Source organism: Podarcis tiliguerta (assembly GCF_965153285.1).
Source record: "Podarcis tiliguerta genome assembly, chromosome: 4".
Taxonomy (NCBI): domain Eukaryota; kingdom Metazoa; phylum Chordata; class Lepidosauria; order Squamata; family Lacertidae; genus Podarcis; species Podarcis tiliguerta.
In genome coordinates, this window is record NC_139537.1 from 6,456,779 (window position 1) to 6,466,632 (window position 9,854).

Here is a 9,854-nt window from a genome sequence, read left to right on the forward strand (position 1 = left end):
CTCAGAGGTGCTCCCCAGGGCATCCCATAATATAATTTAGCTCTCCTAGTAAGAGCCGCAATTTGATCTATTTCTCTTTGCCATTGAGTGGCGATAGTAATTAAATAGTGATGTTTTGAAAAATCAGCAGAGGTAACTTAGCTGGATAAAGCGTTCACCAATAAATGCACTCATAATTTTTTCCCTGTTGATGAAGTGTCTCCTTGATTCAACAGGAAAAGTATATTGACAGGGCTAGAAAAATAATTCTAGTGTCTAGGCAGTGCCAGCATCAATCTTTCATGCGGCCGACTTGCAGAAGCTTGAATAAATATTTCAAAGTAGTAAGACTCAGCAGTAAACTTCCACGAGTTCACGCACCTGGGATTTTTCCAGCCTTGCATATTGAGCAACTATGAAGTTCTTTTCTCTTTACATTGCATTAATGAATGTGTGTGGCATTTACAGAAATATCCCAGCTTGATACTTGAATATATGTACGTACTGATGATTTCACTTGCTTTAGGTCAGGGGTCAGCAAACTTTTTCAGCAGGGGGCCAGTCCACTGTCCCTCAGACCTTGTGGGGAGCCGGACTATAGTTTTTTTGGGGGGGTGAACGAATTCCTATGCCCCACAAATAACCCAGAGATGCATTTTGAATAAAAGCACACATTCTACTCATGTAAAAATACCAGGCAGGCTCCACAAATAACCCAGAGATGCGGTTTAAATAAAAGCACACATTCTACTCTTCTGAAGGAAATCAGCCCTGAGTGCTCACTGGAAGGACAGATCGTGAAGCTGAGGCTCCAATACTTTGGCCACCTCATGAGAAGAGAAGACTCCCTGGAAAAGACCTTGATGTTGGGAAAGATGGAGGGCACAAGGAGAAGGGGATGACAGAGGACGAGATGGTTGGACAGTGTTCTCGAAGCTACCAGCATGAGTTTGACCAAACTGCGGGAGGCAGTGGAAGACAGGAGTGCCTGGCGTGCTCTGGTCCAGGGGGTCACGAAGAGTCGGACACGACTAAACAACAATAGCACACATTCTACTCATGTAAAAACACGCTGATTCCCAGACTGTTCGCGGGCCGGACTGAGAAGGCAGTTGGGCTGGATCTAGCCCCTGGGCCTTAGTTTGCCTCCCCATGCTTTAGGTAGTGAAATGGCAGTTGTAATAGTGGTGGTAGGAGTAGGAGTAGGAGGAAGTATGTGGTTTTTATTATTAGTATTATATATATGCCACCTATCTGGGCAGTTCCCAGCCAAACTTGAACTTGAACGTACTGTTTGAGCCTCTTTTGAGCAAGTCATGATCTCTCAGCCTAATCTATGTTGTGAGATACCTGTGAATAATCAGAGCCCTGTTGTATCAGACCAAAAGCCTATCTAGTTCTGCCTTCTTTGCTCACAGTGGCCAGCCAAAGTCCTCTTGGAAACCACAAGCCGTCTTTGTGCAACCCGTTATCTTTCTAGAAAGCGTGGGCCAAATTTCCACAGTGGGTGGTTTTGTTTGTCTCTGACCAGTGTCACACTCTGGCTCCTTGGCACCAGAATCGGAGACAATGCAGGATTTCAGAGAGGGAAGATAACAAAGGATTATTCAGGAGAGGTATGTTGAAGGCTCCTCTCAAATGTCTGCTAATTTCAGCTATTTGTAGGTTTATTATTTCCTCCCCTCTCCAGTGGATGCAATCCACCTGAAGCATCTTTTGTTTTCACTAGCAGAATTGAGAGAGGTAAGAGGGTTGAGGTTTGATAGGTGGGAGAGTCAGCCTGCTAAGATGTCTAGGAATGAAACCGCTGGCTCTGCTGAGTGCTTTTGAGCAAAATTGTATGGAATTGAGGGACCAAGTGAATGTGCATTCCAGCTAATCAGGTACTCAAATGACCTTTATTTGCCCTGCTGGAGGTCCCAGGGAGAGCTGGAATCGCTTGAAAAGGAAATGGAAGGCAAATTCAAACACGGAAATGCTTAACAAGGTCCCCAGGAATGCAAGTGAATGCACAAAAGGCAGGGAAACTTAGATGTTGCCAGTGTGAGAACCCATACACAGAGCACTGATGAATCAATTGAACCACTAGAGCCCTTAGATGTTTGTCTTGGCTGCCCAGGAGGCAAAGAGTTGTCATAAGAGTGGCTTTTATTTTAAAAACCATGAAACAGAAAACTTCAGGATGGAGAAGAAAAGCCCAGGCACAAAATATATCAAAAGCTCTTCATGTCCTACCATTTTTCTTGCATGGGGTGAGCTAAATCTGAATTACAAAAGAGAACAGAACTATATATTTTTTTGTTGCCTAAAGATCGCTCGACGTTTTAATGAAAAAGACTCCCATTTATTCATACGAGAAATATCTGTGCTGTTCTCATAAGACTGTCCGTGCTGGGCCAAGGCAACAGTCCACAAAAAACAGCTGCATCAAGGTTTTTCATAACTCTAGGCTGGGTGACAGTTCCTGTCCGTTAGTAAGTCCCCAGAATTCTTAAAAACCAGCGTTTTGGAATGACAAAATCTAAATTATCAAGGGGCGGGAGAAGGAGCACAAGAGCACCAATGACAGTAAGAGTAGGCAGAGGACTGGGAAAGGAGGTTTTTGAAAAGCAGCGAGTGCTACCATCAAACAGAGCCACACGCCATGGCCATAGCAGCAGCTCCCACCTACCCACCCCGGTCAGGCTTGGGGCCAGGTTTCATTATAGGCTGCAGCTGAGGATCATGTGGGCCAGAGGCAGAAGGCATAGTCATGGATAGGCTAGTGGTCAGACAGTGGATTTGGCAAACAAGAGGAAAGATGCAGTCAAAAGCACACTTGTGGTCTAGCACCAGGTTGTATGAGCAAACACCTAAGTTCTAGACCAGGGGTCAGCAACCTTTTTCAGCCATGTGGTGGTCCGGACTATATTTTGGAAAGAAAAAATACAGTGGTACCTCAGGTTAAGTACTTAATTCGTTCGGGAGGTCCGTTCTTAACCTGAAGCACCACTTTAGCTAATGGGGCCTCCCACTGCTGCCGCACGATTTCTGTTCTCATCCTGAAGCAAAGTTCTTAATCCGAGGTACTCTTTCTGGGTTAGCGGAGTCTGTAACCTGAAGCGTATGTAACCTGAAGCATCTGTAACCCGAGGTACCACTGTAATGAATGAATTCCTATGCCCCAGAAATAACCCAGAGATGCATTTTAAATAAAAGGACACATTCTACTCATGTAAAAACACGCTGATTCCTGGACCGTCCGTGGGCTGGGTTGAGAAGGCGATTGGGCCACATCCAGCCCATGGGCCTTAGGTTGCCTACCCCTGTTCTAGACCAGGCTTCCTCCAGATGTTTTTGGCCTACAGATCCCATGATCCCTAGCTAACAGGACCAGTGGTCAGTGTTGCCGGGAATTGTAGTCTCTGAACATCTGGAGGGCCGAGGTTGAGGAAGCCTGCTCTAGACTATGGTCTGAAGGCCCAGGAAGCTAAGCAGGCCTGGATGGGTGACTGCCTGGGAGCCACATGTGCTATAAACATACAAATAACATGGAACAGTAAAGTATTAATACATTATCATAGTCTTCTTCTAAATGCATATGAAACAAAATTACCAAAGTGTTTTTTGTTGAAACATAAACAGAAATGTGAAATTTATGAAATATGTGTGTGTGGGTGGGTGTGTATGTGGGTGTGGGTGTGGGTGTCTCAAGAAAACATATTTAACAAAACCAAAGTAAAAACAGGACGCTTAAAGGTGATACGACCCTCCAAAATTGAGAACAATAAAAACCTGATTAATAAAACTCAAAATGTCATCTTTAAAACCCTCTCTTTAACAATATATGCAGAGATAGCTAAACCACAATCATGAAAATAAACTGACAATTTTTAGTGATGCATTGGACCTATTATATAAACTGGAATCAGCTGTCTGTGCAGTCAGGTACTACTAATGAAACCAGTTTTCTGAAGATGAGAGGTTGTAGCAGGTGCATTGTTTAAGCTAAATGGAACGGAATGAAGAGGTGATTTTAACCACTTACTGGTATAAAGTACCTAGAACTGAATAAATAGGTGGTATGTTAGAAAACCTGGAAACAAGAAGCAGAGAAGAAACAATGAAGGAGAAAATCCTACATGTGTGTTCACAGCAAAGGGAGGAAATCCACTTCATCGGGGAGTTAAACCGTAGGCTAAGGACCCAGCGCAGCTCCCTCTTCATCAGCAATTTGACAGCCAGCTGATTTACATTTTTTATGGTCTCAGGGACTCGTGGTTGTGGTGGCGCTCTCAAAATGCACCACCAGAAGAGCCCCAGATCTACAAGTGCAGATGTTGCCAGTGTTTTCAAAGCTCTGACCAACGTAAATATTTTCACATGATCATTTGATGGCATGAACCAATGAGGGCAGCCAAAAGTAGTGAAGTTTTTGTACATTTTAATGGTCAACTGGACTACTGAATGAATGCATCCTGTTGGTGTATTCTGAATCGAAACAGTTTCCACACTGGTGATGTCTGGAAGGTGCCAAAGTGGACTGTTGAACTATGCACATCATTACGAACTTACCAGTCTTTGCAATTCCTGGCTTTTTTATAAGCATTTAGAGGTTTCTTTTCATGGCTGCTACATTGTGTAGCAAGTGCCAATACAGTGGTGCCCCGCAAGACGAATGCCTCGCAAGACGGAAAACCTGCAAGACGAAAGGGTTTTCCGTTTGCAGAGGCACTTCGCAAGACGAATTTCCCTATGGGCTTGCTTCGCAAGACGAAAATTGATGAAAATTTTGGGGGGGGGGTTTCGCTCCAAAACCCCTTTTTCTGAAGCGCTAAGCTGCTAAAAGCATTTTAGCAGCAAAACCGCTAATCCCTTAAGCCTTAAAAAGCCGTTTTTAGCCCTTAAACTGCCAATAGCGCTAATAGCGCTACTCCGCTAATGGGCTTGCTTCGCAAGACGAAAAAACCGCAAGACGAAAAGACTCACGGAACGGATTCTTTTCGTCTTGCGAGGCACCACTGTATTGATATATACAGTTCACCGCAAAGATCTGCTTACATAATCAAAAGTAAAGCTGCAAGAGACTGACTATTCTGGGCACTTTTTGAAGCTTTCTGAACCAAGCACATTCCTATTTGAGCTCAAAACTTTGGATTTGGCTGATGTAATTATGTTCTTAGAATAGTCTCTGCTCAAAAGAGAAACCTGTACTTGCAAGGCCTCTGCGCTGAAATCTCTTAAATTAGCACAGTTACATCGGAGTGGAAGGAATTGCCCAAAAGGGAAATTCTGTGTAATCATGATATGGTACAGATAGCTGTCAGATCTTAGATGGACATTTCTATCTGTTTACTCCCTGTATAGTCCGATGCGGAAATACACTCCTTTAATCAGTCTCTTCAACTGAGAGAGCAAAACATCTAAATTCTACTGTTGAACTTATAGTTCTCTATTTACTTCTCTTTTTTTGGCTAGAGCTTGGTGCTAGTTGATAGGCTAAATCCCTGCCCTGGTCAGGTTCAGATCACCAGTTCAGGATCTTCTGTAGACTAGAAGGCTAGAAATATGCTTTTCTTACCACAAGAGAAAGCCGAGGTGCTTAGGATTCAAGGACAGATTGTGCAAGTTCCAGCTTGGTGACATTTGTGGAGAATTTCAGCCTCATTGACCTTGATTCTCTTTAGCACACGGGAGTGCATTTTTGCATCTGTTGTTCACAGCGTTACAAACCTGTGCCTTAATTCTGGTTTGCAGTGTAACTTTCCAAATGATTTCCCAGGGGAAGGTGCTGTGCTGCTGGCCCCAATTAAAACAAAGGGCGAGAGGGAAAACTGCTGGCTCTTATGCCTTCTGGTGTTCAAGCAGTCTAATCCTCTGCTTTTAATAAACAAAACAAAAAAAGATTCTTTGAGGATCTTACAAGGGCAAGCACATTGTGTTCCGTTGCTCCTTTTAAATGATAACTATGAATGACTCGTAGGGACGCGGGTGGCGCTGTGGGTAAAAGCCTCAGCGCCTAGGACTTGCCGATCGAAAGGTCGGCGGTTCGAATCCCCGCGGTGGGGTGCGCTCCCGTCATTCGGTCCCAGCGCCTGCCAACCTAGCAGTTCGAAAGCACCCTCGGGTGCAAGTAGATAAATAGGGACCGCTTACCAGCGGGAAGGTAAACGGCGTTCCGTGTGCTGCACTGGCTTGCCAGATGCAGCTTGTCACACTGGCCACGTGACCCGGAAGTGTCTGCGGACAGCGCTGGCTCCCGGCCTCTAGAGTGAGATGAGCGCACAAGCCTAGAGTCTGTCAAGACTGGCCCGTACGGGCAGGGGTACCTTTACCTTTACTATGAATGATTCACAGCTCTGAGGCTTCACAGGTAAAAGCCAGAGTAGGGTGTGTGTGTGTGTGTGTGTTCCTTGTCTTGAGGATGGCTTTGAGCAGGGTCAGGCAATTGCTTAGTCTCCCCAGCCAACAAGTCCAGTCACTTGTCCATTCGCTCTGTACTTGTTCCTTGATCTCAGGCCAGTTTTTTGCTGATATGATCAGCTACTATATTGACCCTTGTGGTCCCTTCCAACTCGACAGTTCTGTGATTCTATGAATTGATCACTGTAATGCATTAGAGCAGGGATCAGCAAACTTTTTCAGCAGGGGGCTGGTCCACTGTCTCTCAGATCTTGTGGTGGGCCGGACTATATTTTGGGGAGAAAAATGAACTAATTCCTATGCTCCACAAATAATCCAGAGATGCATTTTAAATAAAAGGACACATTCTACTCATGTAAAAACACACTGATTCCTGGACCGTCTGCGGGCTGGATTTAGAAGGCGATTGGGCTGCATCTGGCCTTAGTTTGCCTGCCCATGTATTAGAGGCAGAGGGCTGCCTTTGTGGATTACTTGGGAAATGCAGTTAGATCACAATACCATTACAGTGGTACTTCGGGTTACATACGCTTCAGGTTACAGACTCCGCTAACCCAGAAATAGTACCTTGGGTTAAGAACTTTGCTTCAGGATGAGAACAGAAATCGTGCTCCAGCGGCGCGGTGGCAGCAGGATGCCCCATTAGCTAAAGTGGTGCTTCAGGTTAAGAACAGTTTCAGGTTAAGAATGGACCTCTGGAACAAATTAAGTACTTAACCTGAGGTACCACTGTATATTCAGTGGGAATATATATCTCCTTGGTGCTGAAATAGCTTCACTGACTCCCAGATACTTTCCAGGCACAGTGCTTTTTGACTAACCTTCAGTACCTGTAGGAATGCCTTCTCCCCACAACAACCTGCCTGTGTATTATGGCAATCTTTGGACAGTTTCTTTCGGGGACTCCTACTATCTGAGGCAAGGTGGCAGTTACCAGAGAGACCCATTTCTGTGATGTGACATTTCCTTCCTACGGAGATTTGCCTGGCACTATCATTGCTATTTTTTGCACCAGGCAAGGACATATTATTCTCCCAGTCTCTTCACAGAATCACAGAATCACAGAATCAAAGAGTTGGAAGAGACCACAAGGGCCATCGAGTCCAACCCCCTGCCAAGCAGGAAACACCATCAGAGCACTCCTGACATATATGGTTGTCAAGCCTCTGCTCAAAGACCTCCAAAGAAGGAGACTCCACCACACTCCTTGGCAGCAAATTCCACTGTCGAACAGCTCTTACTGTCAGGAAGTTCTTCCTAATGTTTAGGTGGAATCTTCTTTCTTGTAGTTTGGATCCATTGCTCCGTGTCCGCTTCTCTGGAGCAGCAGAAAACAACCTTTCTCCCTCCTCTGTGTGACATCCTTTTATATATTTGAACATGGCTATCATATCACCCCTTAGCCTCCTCTTCTCCAGGCTAAACATGCCCAGCTCCCTTAGCCGTTCCTCATAAGGCATCGTTTCCAGGCCTTTGACCATTTTGGTTGCCCTCCTCTGGACATGTTCCAGTTTGTCAGTGTCCTTCTTGAACTGTGGTGCCCAGAACTGGACACAGTACTCCAGGTGAGGTCTGACCAGAGCAGAATACAGTGGCCCTATTACTTCCCTTGATCTAGATGCTATACTCCTATTGATGCAGCCCAGCATTGCATTGGCTTTTTTAGCTTCCGCGTCACACTGTTGGCTCATGTCAAGTTTGTGGTCACAACCAAGACTCCTAGATCCTTTTCACATGTACTGCTCTCAAGCCAGGTGTCACCCGTCTTGTATTTGTGCCTCTCGTTTTTTTTGCCCAAGTGCAAAAGTTTTTGTTTACCTGCAAGTGACTCAATGCTACTTTCAATTGGGTTTTTGTTTTTCATTTTGCATTGTGGTGTTTATATTGTGTGTTATGTAGATCTTCCTGGATGCATGTCCGAAGAGCAGTTTATAAATCTTTAAGTAAATGAAACAATTAAGCTTTGGGCAATGACACTTCAGAACATAGGTGGGGGGCACATTGCTAGCTGCTGTTCAAAACAAACCCCCTGTCAAAGAAAACCAACATGTGAATAGGAAAGGATTTTAGCGTAGCCTTTTTGCTGAAATCCTAATGTTCTATGTTTTGTAGGTAGTGGTTTGGTATGGTAAAAAAAAAAAAGGTAAAGGACCCCTGGACGGTTAAGTCCAGTCAAAGGCGACTATGGGGTTGTGGCGCTCATCTTGCTTTCAGGCCGAAGGAGCCAGCGTTTGTCCACAGACAGTTTTCCGGGTCATGGGCCAGCATGACTAAACCGCAACTGGCGCATGGAAACGTGTTTACCGTCCCACTGCAGTGGTACCTATTTATCTACTTGCACTGGCATGCTTTCAAACTGCTAGGTTGGCCGGCTCTGGGACAGAGCAACGGGAGCTCACCCCGTCACGGGGATTCGAACCGCCAACCTTCTGAGCGGCAAGCCCAAGAGGCTCAGTGGTTTAGACCACAGTGCCAGGTTTGGTACGGAAGAGCAGTTCATCACGCAAACCCCACCCACAGTCCAAAGTTTAGTTCAGTTCAGTTTGGATGTGGGCTTACTAGTCAGTGAAAGCCAGGCCTCAAAAGACCCTTCTCTGTGCATATCATGAGGACATATAGCAGGCCTTTTACCTTTACCTTTTCAGCAGGTGAGCTGAGAGTGCCAGTGGCCACTAGGAGCAGCACTGGCAATGTCAATGGGAGCCTCAGGCTTCTTATAGAGGAACAGCAGATCAGATATTTGCTAGAGGCATACAGTAATTGGATTCATTCTTGGAAAAGGGAGCATTCCTGCCTCTGGTAATCTCCTTTTTCAAAAGAAGTATTTTTATTGAGATGACAGATTATGAGTGGAGCAACGCTTGAAAATACACACATTCTCATATACAGCGTTAGAAACAGATATGAAAGCTAGGAGCTAAATGGCACCTTAAACCAAGATTATGGGCGCAACAACGGAACGCCTAGGCACATTTTTTAATAACAAGAATACAAAGCTGAAAATGAATGAATGCAGCTAAAATGTTACGTTCATTTTTCACATATATGTTCACAGCTCCGAACATATAACATTGGCGCTGGACTATCTGCACCGGCTTGCATTTGGTTTCTGAGCTGAATTTGGAGTGCTGGTTTTCGACTTACAAAGCCTTATACGGCTCAGAACCCCATTAACATGCAGCGCATTGTTTCCTTTATGAGACTTCTTTGACGCTTACTTCATCTTTTGAGGCCCTTCTCCAAGTACCAGACCCAAGAGAGGTGTGGAGGGTGGCTGTATGAAAGAAGGCCTTTTCTGTAGTGCCTCCCCATCTTTGGAACATTTTCCCCAGGGAGGTGAACCTGTCCCCAAGTCTAAGATCCTTCTCCCGCCCCCCATGATTTTTTTTTTTAATATACACTGAGTGGATGGTTTAGCTGCTTGCTGTTTTATGGTGATTGCTTGTGATAATTTTATGGCAGGGGAATGTGTA

The 9,854-nt window shown here is 45.0% G+C and overlaps 1 protein-coding gene across 5 annotated transcripts in view; it reads left to right on the forward strand.

Annotated features, from left to right (window-relative positions):
- FAM168A (family with sequence similarity 168 member A) overlaps positions 1-9,854 on the forward strand; it is a 173,893-nt gene that overhangs the window by 74,640 nt on the left and 89,399 nt on the right. The window lies entirely within an intron of this gene.